The 21527-nt window shown below is 38.2% G+C and overlaps 1 protein-coding gene across 5 annotated transcripts in view; it reads left to right on the top strand.

The window, feature by feature from the left end:
* The window catches only part of AGMO (alkylglycerol monooxygenase), a 374058-nt gene that overhangs the window by 28847 nt on the left and 323684 nt on the right, over positions 1-21527 (top strand). The gene's annotated exons all lie outside the window — the stretch shown is intronic.

Consider the following 21527-nt stretch of genomic DNA (forward strand, 5'->3'; position numbering starts at 1 on the left):
AAATCTTGTGTTTCCTTATTTATTTTCATTTTGGATGATCTGTCCATTGGTGAAAGTGAGGTGTTAACGTCCCCTACTATGAATGTGTTACTGTCAATTTCCCCTTTTATGGCTGTTAGTATTTGCCTTATGTATTGAGATGCTCCTATGTTGGATGCATAAATATTTACAATTGTTATATCTTCTTCTTGGATTGATCCCTTGATCATTATGTAGTGTCCTTCTTTGTTTCTTATAGTAGCCTTTATTTTAAAGTCTATTCTGTCTGATATGAGAATTGCTACTCCAGCTTTCTTTTGGTTTCCATTTGCCTGGAATATTTTTCCATCCCCTCACTTTCAGTCTGTACATGTCCCTAGGTCTGAAGTGGGTCTCTTGTAGGCAGCATATATATGGGTCTTGTTTGTGTATCCATTCAGCCAGTCTGTGTCTTTTGGTTGGAGCATTTAATCCATTTACATTTAAGGAAATTATCGATATGTATGTTCCTATGACCATTTTCTTAACTGTGTTGCATTTGTTTTTGTAGGTCCTTTTCTTCTCTTGTGTTTCCCACTTAGAGAATTTCCTTTAGCATTTGTTGTAAAGCTGGTTTGGTGGTGCTGAATTGTCTTAGCTTTTGTTTGTCTGTAAGGGTTTTAATTTCTCCGTTGAATGTGAATGAGATCCTTGCTGGGTAGAGTAATCTTGGTTGTAGGTTTTTCCCTCTCATCACTTTAAATATGTCCTGCCACACCCTTCTGGCTTGCAGAGTTTCTGCTGAAAGATCAGCTGTTAACCTTATGGGGATCCCCTAATATGTTATTTTTTCTTCTCCGTTGCTGCTTTTAATACTTTCCTTTGTATTTAATTTTTGATAGTTTGATTAATATGTGTTTTGGTATGTTTCTCCTTGGGTTTATCCTGTATGGGACTCTCTGTGCTTCCTGGACTTGATTGACTCTTTCATTTCCCATATTATGGAAGTTTTCAACTATAATCTCTTCAAATATTTTCTCAGTCTCTTTCTTTTTCTCTTCTTCTCGGACCCCATAATTAGAATGTTGGTGTGTTTAATGTTGTCCCAGAGGTCTCTGAGACTGTCCTCAATTCTTTTCATTCTTTTTCTTTATTCTGCTCTACAGTTGTTATTTACATTATTTTATCTTCCAGGTCACTTATCCGTTCTTCTGCCTCAGTTATTCTGCTATTGATCCCTTCTAGTGTATTTTTAATTTCATTTATTGTGTTGTTCATCATTGTTTGTTTGCTCTTTATTTCTTCCAGGTCCTTGTTAAATGTTTCTTGTATTTTCTCCATTCTATTTCCAAGATTTTGGATCATCTTTACTATCGTTACTCTGAATTCTTTTTCAGGTAGACTGCCTATTTCCTCTTCATTTGTTTGGTCTGGTGGGTTTTTACCTTGTTCCTTCATCTGCTGTGTGTTTCTCTGTCTTCTCATTTTGCTTAACTTCCTGTGTTTGTGGTCTCCTTTTCACAGGCTGAGGGTTCGTAGTTCCCATTGTTTTTGGTGTCTGCTCCCGGGTGGGTAAGCTTGTTTCAGTGCGTTGTGTAGGCTTCCTGGTGAAGAGGACTGGTGCCTGTGTTCTGATGGTTGAGGCTGGATCTTGTCTTTCTAGTGGGCAGGAACGCATCCAGTGGTGTGTTTCGGGGTGTCTGTGAACTTTTTATGATTTTAGGCAGCCTCTCTGATAATGGGTGGGCTTGTTTTCCTATCTTGCTAGTTGTTTGGCATGGAGTGTTCAGCAGTGGAGCTTGCTGGTAATTGAGTGGAGCTGGGTCTTAGCGTTGAGTTTCAGATCTCTGGGAGAGCTCTCGCCGATTGCTATTACAAGGGGCCAGGCGGTCTCTGGTGAATCCGTGCCCTGAAGTCGGCTCTCCCACCTCAGAGGCTCAGGCCTGACACCTGGCTGGAGCACCAAGACCCTGCTAGTGTTGGAAGGTCTCCTGCCGAGGCGGGGAGTGGCTGTGTCTCACTGCAGGGACAAGGACACTGGCAGCAGAAGTTCTGGGAAGTACTCCTTGGCATGAGTACTCCTTGGCATGAGAGTCTGCCATTAGCCCCACCCAAAAGAGGGAATGTAAAATTTTAAGGGGGAGAAAGGATTGATATGATTGACATACTAAAAGATTTTTCTAGTTGCTGTGTGAGCAGTGGATTCAAGCTTGTTGGAGAGAAATGGAAAGAAGGAGTCAGAATTGGATCAATGGTTTTCAATTTTTTTTTTTTTTACTGCAATTTACACTTAGATGTAAATTTTCAACCTGTGAGATGTGAATGTCTGTGAGCGGTGTGTATGTGACTGAAAAAAAAATTCATGAAATGGTGCTTGATTTTATCCCTGGTCAGGAATGATGACATTTTGAAGTAATTTTATTATCTTTTTTTGGTTCTGTTTTATTTTTTAAATTCTACTCATGTTCTACCATATTGATTTCACAGCCCACTAGTAGGTTGTGATCCTACCCTGGTTTGCTGGTAGAACTTACAGGAGTTGATGTTAAACTAGACATGGGAAGTAAGAAAAATGGAAGCATCAAGGTAGATCCCCAGATGTATGCTCTACAGTGAAATTTGACAGAGTAGCTGAATATTTCCCATAAAGCCACTGTGAAAATGGGAACATCCTGCATATTGTAAGGTGAATCTATGGATTAGTGTGTTTTATCTGTTATAAATACCAACAAATGTGCTATTAACATGTGTGCAACTATTTGCACGGATATATGGTTTCCTTTTTTCTGTACATTTCTAGGAGTTAAATGGGTACGTCATAAGGTAAGTCTATGTTTAATTTTTTAAGAATCTGTGAAACAGCCTTCCATAGTGATTTGTACCATTTTCCATACCCACCAGTAGTATACGATGACCACAGTTACTCCACCTCCTCACAAATGCTCATTATCACCAGTCTTGTAAAATCCATTTTAATTGGTATTTAATGATTTTAATTTGCATTTCTCTAATGACTAATGACATTGAGCATTATTTAAGTACTGATTTGCCATTTGAATGATCTTTGGTGAAGTGTCTCTTTAAATCTCTTGCCCACTTTTTTAAAAATTAGGTTGCATTTAAGTTTTGTTTTTAGAGTTATTTGTTTATTCCGGGTCCAGTTCTCATAATAAATACAGGATTTGTAAACACTTTTCCGCAGTCTGGGGTCATCTTTTGATTCTTTTAACAGTGACTTTTGAAGAGTGGAAATGTAAAATTTTGATATAGTTCTTGAGGGAGTGGGAAAGGTGCAGAAGGTATGTGGCTTTGGATATATTTGTGTGAGGTATATTCTTTTACTTTAAAGAACCCCTGTGACTCCAGAGTTTTCTTCATAAATGAAGAAAGCAGCAAGCAGATCATAGGCATCAAATTCATTGCTTTGCACAGGGCAGGTGACAGTGATGTGCAGTAGTGTTCCAGAGGCGTCAGCAAAAATGAACCGAAGATATCTTTGAGAAATTTCTGATTTCAGTTGGCACAGAAGAATTCTTGACCAGGTGATGGCAACAACAGCACAGTGATTAATGATAAGGCAGACAAGTTCTGGTAGTGTTGTGGAGTCATCCAGACTCAAGGGCAGAGTTTTACGTTTACGTTACATAAGCAAGGTGGGACTGTCCATTTCCAGCAAGGAACCCTGACCCCCAAGTAAGATTCCTGAACTTCCCGGAGAAGGAGGACATGGGGAAGTGTTGCAGAAGCATATGTGTTACTGAGAATTGTTTGTTCTGATGCTACGGTATAGCCTTATTTGCTCTACCCCCAAATGAAGATCCAGACATCCCAGTTACATGTTTGAAGTATAGAGCAGTATAGTTCCTTATACAAGATATTGAATAAATTTAATCCCTTTCTCCCAAGAAAAAAGTCTGAAGTAAAAGTCAACTATGATTCAAAAAGTAGTGATCTCTTTATTTTGGGAGAATGATTCTTGAAATAAAAATTAAAAATAAATGAAAAATATATCAGTTTGCTGGGATCACGTATTGGTGCCCTAAAACTCTTCAGTTTTTTTTCATTGGCATCACCAGCATCCCATTCAATGCTGGCTCTTCTTAATTGCAATCTGTGCTTTTGTGAGGATAATAAAAATTTACAGGTGTCTCCTGAGAATGGCTATCAAAATGGGGCACTACTAGAGAATTGCTTTTTTCACTCATTAAATAATCTATTAACATTAAAAATTCTTTACCTTGTGACAAGAAGAAATAAAAACATCTTACACCAGTACACTCAATAAAGCTTAATAAAGCAGAATGAAATAGGTGATAAAAATTAAGCAAGAAAAATGTGGGTAGAATCAACGTGGATCCAGGGGTGAGTTTTGTATGCCACCAGTTGGATCCTACACACTTGCTAGATTTATGTCATAGATCTGGCAGTAAGCTACATATTAAACCATCTGAAGTGGGAAACATGATTAGTCAGGTGATTCATAGCATCCATAAAGTTAAATAATGTGAATGCTGTTCAGGAGAAACACATTATTCTTGGTACTGAAACTAGAGAGAAATTCTTAACCATGTGTCCTAGAGAATGATAAGAACTGAATTTATGTCTACGATGAATTGCTTCAACTCTGTTTTATAAAAGAAGGTTCACAGGTCCTTTCATCAGCAGACAGCAGTTCCTGTGATGGATATTTAGGTAAAGGACTTTGCCTTATCTGCTGGTGTTATTAGAAACACACTTTTGTATGTGGTATAGAACACTAATCTAGCCTTTTTACTTATTTTCAGAAATATGCAAGTCTTTTATCATGATTTTTCTCTCAAATCAGTGGGTGTTAATTACTGTTACCAAAGCTAGGTTTCCATTCTTCCTCCCCCTCATCCCCCAGAGGACAGCCCTAAAGAGGCCCTAAGTAAGATAGCAATCCCCAAATCATGCACCGTGTCATACATATTCTCAGAGCTGTTTGCAACTGTTAGATTAACAGGAGTTCTCTAGTAAATTACAGCTGGGAAACTGCAAGTTGAACAAATTAAAATAAATTTCTTTGTTGCTGGACTTGTCAGAACCTTTAAAATATTTATTACACACAAAATTTATCTTTAAGTGTTATGTGTATTATTTTATTTTCCAAACTTATTTTCCAAAAAAAGCCTCTCTTTGCAGAGACTCTCATGAGCTCTTTCAAGAAATACTCTTGAGATCTTCCACATTCTTTTATTCTGTACTGTGCATTTGGCTTAATTCCAACATTGACTCAAAATCAATCCTATAAAGAGCGAGTTACATACATTCTGACACTGATATGAGTGCAGAACTTTGAGTTGCACTTTTGGCAGTGACTACTGTTAAAATAACAATGAGATGTATTAGCTTGATGGGATTTTAAAGAAATAACTTCTGAAATACTATTTGTTTTTTATGCTCTGAACTGACGTGCATGCCATAAATTTCTTTAAAGATCATGTTGTACCTGATCTTTGCCTTCTAAGTCGTGGAAAGGACTTTGGCCAAAAGTAATAAAATCTGATCTAAGAAAATAGAGAGATTAAGTTTCATACATTGCCATTTTCTAATGAAATGTATTAATACAAAGGATTCAAAGACTCTTAGAGACAATATTAAAAATTTGGCAACACATAGCTATGTTCTAAAAACAATTGCCCTCCAAATACATAGGAATAAAATAGGAATGAAGATAATAAACTTGCATTGTGACAACTTACCTATTCTACACAAATTATGCAGCCGTATAGATCTGAAAAAGAGAATAAAAAATAACAATAATCCTGGATATAGCAAGTGCTATAAAGCATGCAGAACAATTGGAACTTCCATACTGGTGAGACTGCTAAATGATGCATACATTTGGGAAAACAGTTAGGCAGTTTCTTACTGTTAAAAGATACGCTTGACATTGGAGGGGCGAAGTCAAGATGGCGGCATGGGAAGATGCAGTATTCGCATCTCCCCACAACTAGGGCACCCGCTGGAAGCTGGTGGGGGACCTCAATGCCAAAGGAGTTGGGAGGAACCCCCAAGCAACCGTCTAAAACGTGGGGGGACTGAGAGGGGTGGAGAAATGGAGGCTGCACAGGACTGGCGCCCCTTAGGGGTGGCTGGGAGGGGAGAGGGGTTCTCATGCCTGGAGGGACCCTCAGGGGCTAGGATCAGGGGGGAGCACGCCTAGCGTTTCCCTTGCCCAGTCAACCCAGGAAGCTTGCCTGGCTCTCAGGCCGGGTCCTGTGCCTTCAGAGGCCCCCTCTAAGCCACATGGGTCTTGGGGACATAGGAGGGAGTCCAGGGGAGAACAGGAGAGGCATGCGGGAGGGACCCTCTAGGACCAGAGGAGCAGGAGAGGCACAGAGGGCATTAGACCTGACCACTCACGCAGGGAAGCCTGCTGGGCTCCCAGGCTGGGTCCTCCCCTATCTGAGATCGGAGGCAAGCCTGGGCCTGTTCTGTTACCTTGAGCCCAAGCCCTCCCCGCTCCACCCCAGGGCCTTTTCCAGCCCTGTGGGTCCTAAGCATAGGCCACACACACTGCCTAAACCCCGCCCACCCTAAGCCTCGCCCCCCACAACCAAGGCATTTTCCACAATTTTTTTTTCCTCCTCCTTTTTACTACTGTGGTTCTGTTTTTCCTTCTGATTGTTGTTTCATCTATATTTTTATTTTTATATTCTTTCTAACATATCTGTTAGTTTTCTAGTCTATTTTTTTAACTCTTTGTTATTCTGCTCCTTTTTTTCTTTTCTTTTTTTTTTTTTTTTGCCACCCCATGCGGCTTGTAGGATCTTGGTTCACAAGCCAAAGCTCCTGCAGTGGGAGCTCCAAGTCTGAACCACTTGACTAAGAGAGAACCTCAGAACCTGGGGAATATTTGTAGGAGTGAGTTCAACTGTAGATCCTAATCTCAAAACCAAAACCCAGCTCCACCCAACAACCTACAAACTCCAGTGCTGGAAGCTACAGGGCAAACAACCAGTAAGTCAGGAACACAATCGTAGCCATCAAAAAAATTAAAAAATGAGATGGCAAAAAAATATGTCACAGATGAAGGAGCAAGGTAAAAACCTACAAGACCAAATAAATGAAGAGAAAATATGCAATCTACCTGAAAAATAATTCAGAGTAATGATAGTAAAGATGATCCAGAATCTCAGAAATAGAATGGAGGTACAAATTCAGAAAATACAAGATATGTTAGACAAAGATCTAGAAGAACAAACAGAGGTGAACAACACAATAACTGAAATGAAAAATAGACTAGAGGGAATCAATAACATAATAACTGAGGCAGAAGAATGAATAAGTGAGCTGAAAGACAGAATGGTGGAAATAACTTCTGGGAGCAGAATAAAGAAAAAAGAATGAAAAGAATTGAAGACAATCTCAGAGACCTCTGGGACACTATTTGCACCAACATTCAAATTATAGGGATTCCAGAAGATGAAGAGAAAAAGAAAGGGCCTGAGAGAATATTTGAAGAGATTACAGTGGAAAACTTCCCTAACGTGGGAAAGGAAATAGCCACCCAAGGCCAGGAACCACAGAGAGTCCCATACAGGATAAACCCAAGCAGAAACATGCCGAGACACATAGTAATCAAATTGGCAAAAATTAAAGACAAAGAAAAATTACTGAAAGCAACAAGGGAAAAACGACAAATAACATACAAGGGAACTCCCATAAGGTTAACAGCTGATTTCTCAGCAGAAACTCTACAATCCGGAAGGGAGTGACATGATATGCTTAAAGTGATGAAAGGGAAGAGCCTACAACTAAGATTACTCTACCTGGCAAGGATCTCATTCAGATTCAATGGAGAAATCAAAAGCTTTACAGACAAGCCAAAGCTAAGAGAATTCAGCACCACCAAACCAGCTCTACAGCAAATGCTAAATGAACTTCTCTAAGTGGGAAACACAAGAGAAGAAAAGGACCTACAAAAAGAAACCCAGAACAATTAAGAAAATGTTTACAGGAACATACATATAGATAATTACCTTAAACGTGAATGGATTAAATGCTCCAACCAAAAGACACAGGCTTGCTGAATAGATACAAAAACAAGACCAATCTATATGCTGTATACAAGAGACCCACTTCAGACCTAGGGACACATACAGACTGAAAGTGAGAGGATGGAAAAAGATATTCCATGCACCTGGGAATCAAAAGAAAGCTGGAGTAGCAATACTCCTATCAGATAAAATAGACTTTAAAATAAAGAATGTTACAAGAGACAAGGAAGGACATTACATAATCATCAAAGGATCAGTCCAACAATTATAAATATATATGCACCCAACATAGGAGCACCTCAATACATAAGGCAACTGCTAACAGCTATAAAAGAGAAAATCAGCAGTAACACAATAGTGGGGGACTTTAACACCTCACTTACACCAATGGACAGATCATCCAAAATGAAAATAAATAAGGAAACAGAAGCTTTAAATGACACAATAGACCACATAGATTTAATTGATATTTATAGGACATTCCATCCAAAAACAGTAGATTACACTTTCTTCTCAAGTACGCACGGAACATTCTCCAGGATAGATCACATCTTGGATCACAAATCAAGCCTCAGTAAATTTAAGAAAATTGAAATCATATCAAGCATCTTTTCTTACCACAATGCTATGAGATTAGAAATGAATTACAGGGAAGAAAATGTAAAAAGCACAAACACTTGGAGGCCAAACAATATGTTACTAAATAACCAAGAGATCACTGAAGAAATCAAAGAGGAAATCAAAAATTGCCTAGAGGCAAATGACAATGAAAACATGATGATCCAAAACCTATGGGATGCAGCAAAAGCAGTTCTAAGAGGGAAGTTTATAGCTATACAAGCCTACCTCAAGAAACAAGAAAAATCTCAAATAAACAATCTAAACTTACACCTAAAGAAGCTAGAGAAAGAAGAACAAACAAAATCCAAAGTTAGCAGAGGAAAGAAATCATGATGATCAGAGCAGAAATAAATGAAATAGAAACAAAGAAAACAATAGCAAAAATCAGTAAAACTAAAAGCTTGTTCTTTGGGAAGATAAACAAAATTGATAAACTATTAGCCAGACTCATCAAGGAAAGGAGGGAGAGGACTCAACTCAATAAAAGTAGAAATGAAAAAGGAGAAGTTACAACAGACACTGCAGAAATACAAAGCATGCTAAGAGACTAACACAAGCAACTCTATGCCAATAAAATGGACAACCTGGAACAAATGGACAAATTCTTAGAAAGCTATAACCTTCCAAGATTGAACCAGGAAGAAATAGAAAATATGAACAGACCAATCACAAGTAATGAAATTGAAACTGTGATTAAAAATCTTCCAACAAACAAAAGTCCAGGACCAGATGGCTTCACCGGTGAAATCTATCAAACGTTTAGAGAAGAACTAACACCCATCTATCTCAAACTCTTCCAAAAAATTGAGGAGGAATGAACACTCCCAAACTCTTTCTATGAGGCCACCATCACCCTGATACCAAAACTAGACAAAGATACTACAAAATGAAAATTATAGACCAATATTACTGATGAATATAGATGCAAAAATCCTCAACAAAATACTAGCAAACAGAATCCAATAACACATTAAAAGGATCATAGACCATGATCAAGTGGGATTTATCCCGGGGTTGCAAGGATTCTTCAATATACACAAATCAATCAATGTGATAAACCATATTAACAAATTGAAGAATAAAAACCATATGATCAACTCAATAGATGCAGAAAAAGCTTTTGACAAAATTCAACACTTTTTTATGATAAAAACTCTCCAGGTCTTCCCTGGTGGCGCAGTGGTTGAGAGTCCGCCTGCCGATGCAGGGGACACGGGTTCGTGCCCCAGTCCACGAGGATCCAACATGCAGTGGAGCGGCTGGGCCCGTGAGCCATGGCCGCTGAGCCTGTGCGTCTGGAGCCTGTGCTCCGCAACGGGAGAGGCCACAACAGTGAGAGGCCCGCGTATCGCAAGAAAAAAAAAAATACTCTCCAGAACGTGGGCATAGAGGGAACCTACCTCAACATAATAAAAGCCATATACGACAAACCCACAGCAAACATCATTCTCAAACTGAAAGCATTTCCTCTAAGATCAGGAACAAGACAAGGGTGTCCACTATCACCACTATTATTTGACATAGTTTTGGAAGTCCTAGTCATGGCCATCAGAGAAGAAAAAGAAATCAAAGGAATACAAATTGGAAAAGAAGAAGTAAAAGTGTCACTGTTTGTAGATGACATGATACTATACATAGAAAATCCTAAAGATGCCACCAGAAAACTACTAGAACTAATCAATGAATTTGGTAAAGTTGCAGGATACAAAATTAATACACAGAAATCTCTTGCATTCCTGTACACTAATGATGAAAAATCTGAAAAAGAAATTAAGGAAACACTCCCATTTACCATTGCAATAAAAAGAATAAAATACCTAGGAATAAACCTACCTAAGGAGACAAACACCTGTATGCAGAAAACTATAACACATTAATGAAATAAATTAAAGATGATACCAACAGATGGAGAGATATACCATGTTCTTATCTTGGAAGAATCAATATTGTGAAAATGACTATACTACCCAAAGCAATCTACAGATTGAATTCAACCCTTATCAAATTACCAATGGCATTTTTTATGGAACTGGAACAAAAAATCTTAAAATTTGTATGGAAACACAAAAGACCCCGAATACCCAAAGCAGTCTTGAGGGGAAAAAACAGAGCTGGAGGAAACAGACTCCCTGACTCAGACTATACTACAAAGCTACAGTAATCTAGATAATATGATACTGGCACAAAAACAGAAACATAGATCAATGGAACAAGATTGAGAGCCCAGAGATTAACTCACACACCTATGTTCAACTAATCTATGACAGAGGAGGCAACGGTATACAATGGAGAAAAGACAGCCTCTTTAATAAGTTGTGCTGGGAAAACTGGACAGCTACATGTAAAAGAATGAAATTAGAACACTCCCTAACACCATACACAAAAATAAACTCAAAATGGATTCGAGACCTGAATGTAAGACCAGGCACTGTAAAACTCTTAGAGGAAAACATAGGAAGAACACTCTTTGACATATATCACAGAAAGATCTTTCTTGATCCACTTCCTAGAGTAATGGAAATAAAAACAAAAATAAACAAATAGGACCTAATGAAACTTCAAAGCTTTTGCACAGCAAAGGAAACCATAAACAAGACAAAAAGAAAACCCTCAGAATGGGAGAAAATTTTCGCAAACGAATCAACAGACAAAGGAGTAATCTCCAAAATATATAAACAGCTCATGCAGCTCAATATTAAAACAACAACCCAGGCTTCCCTGGTGGTGCAGTGGTTGAGAGTCCACCTGCCGATGCAGGGGACACGGGTTCGGCCCTGGTCCGGGAAGATCCCACATGCCGCGGAGCGGCTGGGCCTGTGAGCCATGGCCTCTGAGCCTGTGCGTCTGAAGCCTGTGCTCCACAACGGGAGAGGCCCGTGTACTGCAAAAAAAAAAACAACAACAAACAAAAACAACAACCCAATCCAAAAATGGGCAGAATAGCTAAATAGACATTTGTCCAAAGAATACATACAGATGGCCAAGAAGCACATGAAAAGCTGCCCAACATCACTAATCATTAGAAAAATGCAAATCAAAACTACAATGAGGTATCACTTCACACCAGTTAGAATTGGCCTCATCAGAAAATCTACAAACAACAAATGCTGGAGAGGGTGTGGAGTAAAGGGAACCCTCTTGCACTGTTGGTGGGAATGTAAACTGAATCAGCCACTATGGAGAACAGTATGGAGGTTCCTTAGAAAACTAAAAATAGAATTACCATATGATCCAGCAATCCCACTACTGGGCATATACCCAGAGAAAACCATAACTTAAAAAGACACATGCACCCAATGTTCCTTGCAGCACTATTTACAATAGCCAGGTCATGGAAGAACCTAAATGCTCATCGACAGACGAATGGATAAAGAAGTTGCAGTACGTTTATACAATGGAATATTACTCAGCCATAAAAAGGAACAAATTTGGGTCATTTGTTGACACGTGAATGGATCTAGAGATTGTCATACAGAGTGAAGTAAGTCAGAAAGAGGAAAACAAATATCGTATATTAACGCATATATATGGAACCTAGAAAAATGGTACAGATGAACCAGTTTGCAGGGCAGAAATTGAGACACAGTTGTAGAGAACAAACGTATGGAAACCAAGGGGGGAAAGCAGCGGGGTGGTGGGGGTGGGGGTGTGATGAATTGGGTGATTGAGATTGACATGTATACACTGATGTGTATAAAATTGATGACTAATAAGAACCTGCTCTATAAAAAAATAAATAAAATTCAAAAAGAAAAGTACACTGGACTTTCTAGCAGCTGGAAATGAGACTGTTAATACTTGAAAAAAAAAGATGTGCCTACTAATATTTAACATAGGAACATGATATAGCCTTTCAGTTACTTCCATAATGAGATTATTTATAATAATGTGCAAATTATAATATTTTATGTTTTCTCTATTTGAACTATAAAATTTTTGTCATGCAAATAAAATAAATATACTAACCATGATTTTCAAATTAAAAATGAGTATTTTTTATGCATATGAACATGGTTGAAAAATCTATATATGGAAATCATTCTTATGTTTGGCTTGTAGCTATTCTATTCTTGTCAGTACTTTTTCCTTTCTATTCATAACTAATTCTCCTATTTTGAGCTTTGAACTTCAGTTTTATATACCCATTTTCTACAACCATCTCCACTTAGATGTCTTTAGCCATCTCATACCATGTTTAAAGCCAAATCCCCCAGTTTGTCCGTTGTAGTTAATAACCACTACATTCTTTCATCTACTTAAACCAAATTTTTGAAACTATGCCTGTTCCCTTATCCAGTCTGTTAGTAAACCTTGTCAGCTTTTTTTTTAATTAATTAATTTTTATTTTTGGCTGCATTGGGTCTTTGTTGGAGCATACGGGCTTTGTCTAGTTGTGGAGAGTGGGGGCTATTCTTCGTTGCAGTGCGTGGGCTTCTCATTGTGGTGGCTTCTCTTGTTGCGGAGCATGGGCTCTAGGCACATGGGCTTCAGTAGTTGTGGCATGCGGGCTCAGTAGTTGTGGCTTGCGGGCTCTAGAGAGCAGAATCAGTAGTTGTGGCACACAGGCTTAATTGCTCCACGGCATGTGGGATCTTCCCGGACCAGGGCTTCAACCTGTGTCCCCTGTGCTGGCAGGCGGATTCTTAACCACTGTGCCACCAGGGAAGTCCTTGTCAGCTTTGTAATCAAAATGTATCCAGAATCCTTCCACTTCTCACTACTTCCACTGAAACCTTCCTAGTGTAAGTCACCCACGTGTAGTTCCTGGACTGTATCAATCACTTCTGAACACTCCCTTGCTTTCATTCTCCTCCTCTAAAGCCTATTCCTCACATAGAAACCAGACTGATGTCAGATTATGTGATTCTTCTGATCAAAACCCTCCAATGCCTTTTTGTCTATATTGGTTAGGCCACCATTTGCCTCAAATGATAACAAATGAAACACAAAACACATTATAATGATAAATTTTGCTTACAGAATATTCTGATTGATGGATAACTCTCCTCCGAGTAGTGACTTAAAGACCAAGACATCTTCCATTTTGAGACTTTGTCATTCATCATGTGACTTCCAGATTTTAAAAAGGTGGACCTAAAATTATGCATAGTGTGAACTCATTTATGTGAAATAATGTCCCTGAAAAAAACCTAAACATAAGATATATTGATATGTTAAAATGTTAATGAGTCTCTAATTTGATTAGTGGGATTATGATGGTTTACTTATTTTCTTAAGCATGTTCTACATTTTTCTATATTTCTACAGTGAACCTATATTGCTTTTATGACCTTAGAAAAATAAACTTTTAAAGAGGGTGATATAAGATCATGTTTCCAGTCCAATTCCCAGAAATTCACTCAAAGGACTAAAAGAAAGGATATATGAAGAGGTGTTTTCGACTGAATTGTGACTCCTCAGAATTCATATGTTGAAGTCTTTCCTCCCAATATGACTGTATTTGGATATAGGGCCTTTACAGCAGTAACTAAGGTTAAATGATGTCTTACGGGTGGAGCCCTAATCCGATAGGACTGGTGATCTTATAAGAGTAAGAGAAACAACCAGTATGTATGTACACAAAGGAAAGGCCATATGAGGACATGGTGAAAAGATATCCATCTACAAGGCAAGGAGAGAGGCATCAGAAGAAACCAAACCTGCCAACACATTGATCTTGGACTTCCAGCCTCTAGAACTGTGATAAAATAAATTTATGTTGATTAAGCCACTAAGTCTATGACATTTTCTTAAGGCAGCTTTAGCAAATTAATATAGGAGAGAAAGGACTTCATCAGTTCTAGAGTAAATGGCAAACTAAATATCCCCTTATTCAGAGGGATAAAATTGTGGTAGCACCAAGAAAAAAATGAGAGTGTCCTTTCTTGCATCCACATTGAAGTTCAACTTAATGTGTGATTTTTAACACTTAATAGAAAGATGACTACACAATAAGCTACTTCTCCAGCCCAGTTTTGCAAAAGCAGAGTTTGATTCCTCCATTGTGGTGGATGAACCCTGTAATCTGCATGCGGTCAGGACTGGTGGTGAGAACTACGGCTAAGATTGACTCAGTCTAATTGGAGTCATTTTGGCCTTTGGTGCCAAAGACAGCAGAGGAGGATGGGATCATCTAGGGTGGAGGGGAGTATAGAATTTCTCACAAAAGAGAGAATCCAAATGCTGAGAAACTTTTCCATAAACAAATTCTTATTTTTCCCAGTTGTCAAATTGTCCAAAATCAAAAGACAAGGTTTCTGACTGGAAGCCCTTCATGATGGGCCATGGAAACTCCAGCCTGAATAAAGAGAAATTACGGGAAAAAAACCTTAAACGGTCTTTTTGTATGACAAGTAATATAGGTCAAGAAGAGAGTCAAGATGAGGAAAGCTGGCCACCACTACAGCAGTTCCAACTGGCTGAAAAAACAGGCAGAGACTGGTGGAGACTTGTCATATTCAGAGCTCCTCTTCCCCCCCTCAGGTTGAATTAACAAGATAAACCTAATCTCCAAAATGCCACATAGGCCTGAAGATATAGTACCAAGGAATAATCATCCACATGTGTCTTTTTGGGAGATTAAAAGCACAGAAAGACCTGTACCCATTCAAAGATAAACAAATTGGGGATGAGGCCCAGAAAGAGATTGCCAAAAGTAGATGAAGGGCATTCTTTTGAGTATCCTGAGTATTACCATCCCCAGGTAATTAAGAAGAATTTTAGGCAGCACTGTTTTATGCACAGGAAGAAGTTAAATAGGAAATAAATCTGAAGAAAAAAGAGATTATATGATAAGAAATAGACATAATAGAAATACTAAGAGAGTTAAGGAAAGGATTTAAGAAAACAAATAATGCTACTGTAGAATTTAAAGTAGAACCAGAAGGAAAAAAGAAACAGTGAAGAAAAATACACCTAAAGCATAACCTTGAGCAAATCAGAGCACATTAGAAAATGAAAGATGAAAGTGGTCAGAGACAATATATGTATGGGAAAGACAAATGTGATCTGCTAAACAGATAAATCGTATTTGTGAATAAGTGTAAAAAAATGGAATAGAAATAATAGCCAAAAATACAATTAGAGAAAATTTCCTTAAAGGAAAGGAAGATTAGAATCTGAGGTTTAAGAAGGTTTACCTCTTTAAAATATTCCTATCAAAGAAACAACACACCAAAATGATTTAATTTCAAGGGCATAAAAGTATTCTGTGAACATCCAAGAGACAGAAATGGCTAACCTAGGGAAGAAAAAAAGTCAAGTTGAACTCAGACTTCATATTAATCTGAAATGTTAAATACTGAAAGAAAATGCAGAGCTCTACATAGAAACTCTCCCCCTCCCCTTCTCTTACAATGAACACATCTTAAAAAATTGTTTTTACGTGATTTATAATTTCATGAACATTGAAACTGTGTCACATGCATAAGAGGCTATGATGAGGAAGATTTTTTATAATTACTAAAGAGTGTTATGTTTAGTGTTAGTTATAAGGTATTGCTTCTCATATCCAAGTTCATACTTCATTGCCTGATCTGCAAAAATGGATCTGAGCCCTTAAATATTGGTCGTGTGCTAGCTGACATAACGTTAGGCTTTGCCAGGAGTGGGCCCTGCACAGTCATTGTTGAAGGAAGAGGTTTTCCTCTCTGGTTTCTTGTGCTCACTTGGCAGTACCACACAGCACTGTGCAGCATCGGGATTCTCCAGTGCCCAGTTCCTGCAATGCTTGGAAGCCAGAGCCTTTACCCCCTCAGGTGGTTTCCTAGGGAAGCGCCTTGGTGAGATACCCGTGGTAAAGAGCTTTCTTAGTCATCCTAGAGGGCAGATTTGTTGGTTTGAATCCTTGGAAACTTCCCAGGTGAAATCTGAAACTGTCCCCCATACACGGAGGGCAAGGGGAGACCAAAGAAAGAGGCCACTCCAGATTGGGAGGTGGCAGGTTTAACAGGCAAGAAAACTTACATACAAGGCTTGTCTGCAGCAGCCACAGAACAAGTAGATCTCTGCACCCATCTGCCAGAATCTTAAAAGTTTATATGAGGTCTTGACTGGTTCAGTCACTAGTCAGTCCAGACGTTTCAACAACACATTGCTCTCTCAAGACTGTGTCCTTGAAAATGGCTCCAGCTGTGGGAAGGGTGGGCAGAAGGTTTATGTATTCCAAGGACAGGGGAGGAGGTGAGGAGCCTCTGAGTGCCTCCAGTTGGGTCAAAGCTAGTAGGTCAACCAGCATTCTTGTCCTCCTCCAATACAATTTCTGGCAAGTTCCTTAGTCCAGCCCTAGAGGTACTGCCTGCCCCTTTCGTCTGCTATTTCTATGCTCTTCCTAGTTTCCTTAACTTTTATTGGTCACTTTGTCATTATTCCAATTCCCAATTACAGCTGACAATTCTTTATAATTTCCCTGTTTAAATTACTGTGATTTCTCTTTGTTATCAATATCACTAGAGGTTCCTAATATCAATAGGAATGGATAGTTACCAATATCACTAGAGGTTCCCAATCAGTTTTTTAAGTGATTTTTCTTTACAAAAAGTTTCTGATGGCTTTTTGTGCTGAGTTATTTGCAAATGTGGCACTAAGAGTAGCAGGTTTTCGTGTCTTGCATTCTCATGAGATGCTTGTTACTCATATCAGGCTCTTCCCAAGCATTTCCACTTTAACTGGATTAAAGAAGGGACTGCCAGCAAGGCCCCATTGACTAGGAAGTTCTGACTGCGATATTTGGGCAGAAAGGCACCTGGAACTATTCTTGGGCTTCCTCTTTCTAGTTCAGGTAAAGGCTTAACATCCTCTGTTCTACATACCTTGGCTTCACCTGACAGATTTCCAGTGAAAGTGTTTGTCTCTGTTGAATTTTTTTTGTGGCGGGACAAATTTTTGACCTAGAGATTTATATTTAGCTAAGTTACTCCTCACATATATAGGTAAGAAAATATTATTGTATAACATGCGATCATATATGTAAACTTCTGGAAAAAAGAAAGAAAACTTGTAATCTAAGCCAGTACAAAAAAAAGGAATGGAGAGAATAAGGAATACAAGGATTGGTAGTGAGCATTAGCATCATTTAAATACAGAGTTAAGTTTAAATGATTGTAGTATATAGATTCATTTGTTCCAGATAAGTTTACTGAATGCCTGTGATGTCAATGCTTCCAAATCAATCATGAATTTAGTGAAGTTCCAGTAAAATACCAATAGAATTCCTTCAAGTTTAGTCTTAATAGATTCATGGGAGCAAATGTGAAAAAAAGTGTACAATTTCTGAAAAACAATATTCATAAATGAGCAATTGTTCTACAAGTTACCAGAACTTATTACGATAATACAGTAATTAAGACAGCATGGTACCAGCACAAGAATAGACACATACATCAGTGGACCTGAGTGGAGAGCCTGGAAACAGTCCAGTTAAGTAGAAGGCTAGTGTGAAAAGTATTGACTCTAACTAATGGTACGGGAAGAACTGTGATCTATCAAAGGGAGTTAGGGAAGATATAACATGAAATAATGACTTCATAACATTTACAAAACTAAATTCCAGTTGATGAAAGGAATGATGCCTAAAAATCCTAGAAGAAAGCATTCTAGAAGAAAATATAAGACATCGTTTTTACAGAATTCTGGTGAAAAAAACATTTATAAGCAAGACCCAAAGTCAGAAGTAATAAAAGATAATAGCACACACACAGTTACAATCGCTGTATGACAACATATTTATAGCAAAGTTAAAATAAAATAAAAAATGAGAGAACATTTACCACATAGATGAGAGAAATATATACATATATAGAATAGAAATAGCCCATAAATCAATACAAAGAGACAATATAATAAAATCATGTGCAACATGTATTAAAAAGTAAATCACACACAAAGAAAAACAAATGGCTAATAAATGTATTGAGAAGATTTTCAAAGTCACTGGGGAAATGCAAATTAAAACAAGATGTCATTTTTCACCAATCAATTGGCTAAAAACTGTAAAAGATTGATAGTAGCCAATGTTAGCAAGAGAGAAATGCAATTTTGGAGGTGAAGTTGGCATGACTATCAAAATACAAATTTTATAAAACCTTCAACAATGTAATTCCACTGCTAGAAATCTAATTTGAAAATGTGCACAAGTGTACAAGATATTTATACTGTGATGTTCGTTGCTGCATTAAACTTATTAGCCCAACTGCAAGACTACACTTAATTGCACAACAATGGAGAAACAGTTAAGTAAGTTATGATGGTGTGCTGGCCCTTGGTTGACTTTTTCTTTAGATCCAGTCCTCACCTTCTCCTTCCCTGCTGTGTTCTCCAGGGGCTGCCCCCTGCAGACTTCCTTTCCTAGGATCCTCCCTCACCTGGCTTTGGACTCCTTTAGGCCAAGGGGAAGTACTGCTGGGAGATTGGTTGGCAGGAAGTACTTTTTTCATCCCCTCTGTGCTCTTCCTTGACAGGCCCATCATGGTTCTAACTTTCCCTGGGTGACCACAGCCCCCAAGCTCTACTCACATAACCTCTTTTTCCATCTATAGTTTAAGGATGCTAGTGGCTTCCTATTGATATTAACCTTTAGATTGCCTCTTTATTCCCATTTGGCTTTTCACTTCTTTCATCATCTCTGTAATTAATTCTTTGCATTAAAGTTCTCTACTTTAAATACTTTAAATAATTTTGTTTGCCTGCTTGGAGTACACACACAGCAGTGCAGCCAGGAAAAAAAAAAAAATGCTGTATCACCATATACGGAGTGGAAGAATTTTCCTGATAAGTTGTTGACTTCAAGAAGGAAAGTTGCTATATCTTTATTTAATATGGTCAGTTTAAAAAAATCAATGTGTGTGTGTTTAAATGTTAAATGATGATAATAATAATGATGACAACAATTAACATTTGTAGGGAAAAACAGTTATGACAAAATACCCTCCAGGATAAGTTGTTAGTGAGAAGTTGAAGGTAGGTGTGTATGTATTTTTTGAGGGGAAGGTGTGCTCCTACTTTTTACTTTATATACCTCTACGTTTGGATTTTTTTTCTCCTATGACGCATAATATTCGTAATTTCAAAGAATTTTTAAAGCAGGTAATAAAATATTGTGTCTAATACGATCACTTTCATTAAATATGTATGTCCATATGTATTCATTTATAATGGGAATCCCCTGAAAGTACAGTCAGTTCTGCAATATTTTGAAAGTACAAATTTGTTTCAACAGGATTAATATATTACAGAATAATTTGAGAGTGCCATCTATGTTTGTATGTGATTTTGTCAGGGATAAATTCCAGATGAATGCTAAAGGTAGCGCCCAACTGAACAGAAAGGCTTAGGAAGACACAAAATGCACGAATCTGCACGCACCTTAAACATCTACCAGTGTCCCCAGTCTACCTGTGTGTTATGAACTATGGTATCCTGACCTCTGGTTTTACAACTTTCTGTATGATTTCAGATAAGCCTCCTCCCATACTCAGCAGTAACTCACAATCTGCAACTCTTCCAAGGCCCGCTTCCATGAACAAAGGTCAGGTCAGGTCTTTTTCAAGATGAAATACCATACTTATTGTAGTATTTATGCATTTCTTCACCGCATAACATGTGTCAACTACGAATTGGCACTTGCCATGGGCACTTGCCATCTGCCTCTGCAAGGATTAAATCATGTGCTGCTGCAGCTGCTGACTTTCAACACCCCCTGAAAGGAGCTCAGGGTGGAGAGCAGAAATGAGGCACTCTGTGCTCTGGGAAAAACTGGCAGAACAGGTCTTCAGATAGTTAGATATTTTCAGGAGCCGATTTTATGAGCCCAATTCTTGTATCTCCTCATATCTAGAAAAGCACTAAAATCCTGTATGGCAACTTCTGTTCCTCATGACTAGCAGTAACCATCACGAGACCAGCAGAAACCTTCTACAAAAAACATGTGCTTGATTGCATGTACACCCCTTTGCTGAAATCACATGTATACTGACCTTCCCCCTTACCTCTTTGGAGCAGTTTTTCAGAGCTATCTGAAGTGCTGTCTCCCGGGCTCTAGTCCTCATTTTGCCCCAGATAAAACTTAACTTGCAACTCTCACGTTGTGCATTTTTTCCCAAGTCGACACATGCATGTGTAAAAGTGTGCTACCATTTTTATTAGGTTCCTATTTTTTTCTCCTTGTGGACCATTAAGACATTTTTGAGTATTGCACTCTAATCCCATTTTTCTCATTAGCTCCATGGTTTTTATTGCACAAACTTGCATAGTGCAGTGATTTTTTAGCAACAAGTATGTCATATGACAGCGGAACTGATTATACATATATCAAAATGTTAGTAGTGTCTCTGGGTAGTAAGTTATTTGTTGCTTATCTATAGTGTCTACTTATTTCTCCTAAAACAATCATGTATTAATAATCTAATTAAATCTACATAAACATTTTTAAAAGATGAGGTGGTAGCCAAAGCATGACCACAGCTTTTCTAGGTGGAGGGCTAATCAGGAAAGCTCTGCTTACGCACTGGTGATGCAACCAGTTAAGGGCCTTCTGCTCTACCTAAGAGGCACAGTCAACGTATACTCCTCCTGGAAAACAGAAAAGGTCTCTCAGCAGCATCTTAACAGCTTCTTCAGAGTCCCCGTTAGTGCTAAGAAGAATACAGATGTGAATAGTTGAGATCCGTTAAACAATGCAAATCATGCAAGAAGCTACATGCCCCTAAATTGGTTTTCAGACATTCAGACATTAACATGATACACATCCAGAAATATATAGGCAGTCACCAGTAAGATATATTCAGTGCTTATTGACTTTTGAGCTTAGTCTTATTAAGTGAGATTAGAACACCTTGGCTTTTCAGGAAATGTGACTCTTTGGGGAGACTACAAACCTGAACACAATGTGAATTTCAAAAGGGAGAGAAAAAAATGTATTTTCCTCAT

The sequence above is a fragment of the Stenella coeruleoalba genome (assembly GCF_951394435.1).
Source record: "Stenella coeruleoalba genome assembly, chromosome: 9".
NCBI classification, from domain to species: Eukaryota; Metazoa; Chordata; class Mammalia; order Artiodactyla; family Delphinidae; genus Stenella; species Stenella coeruleoalba.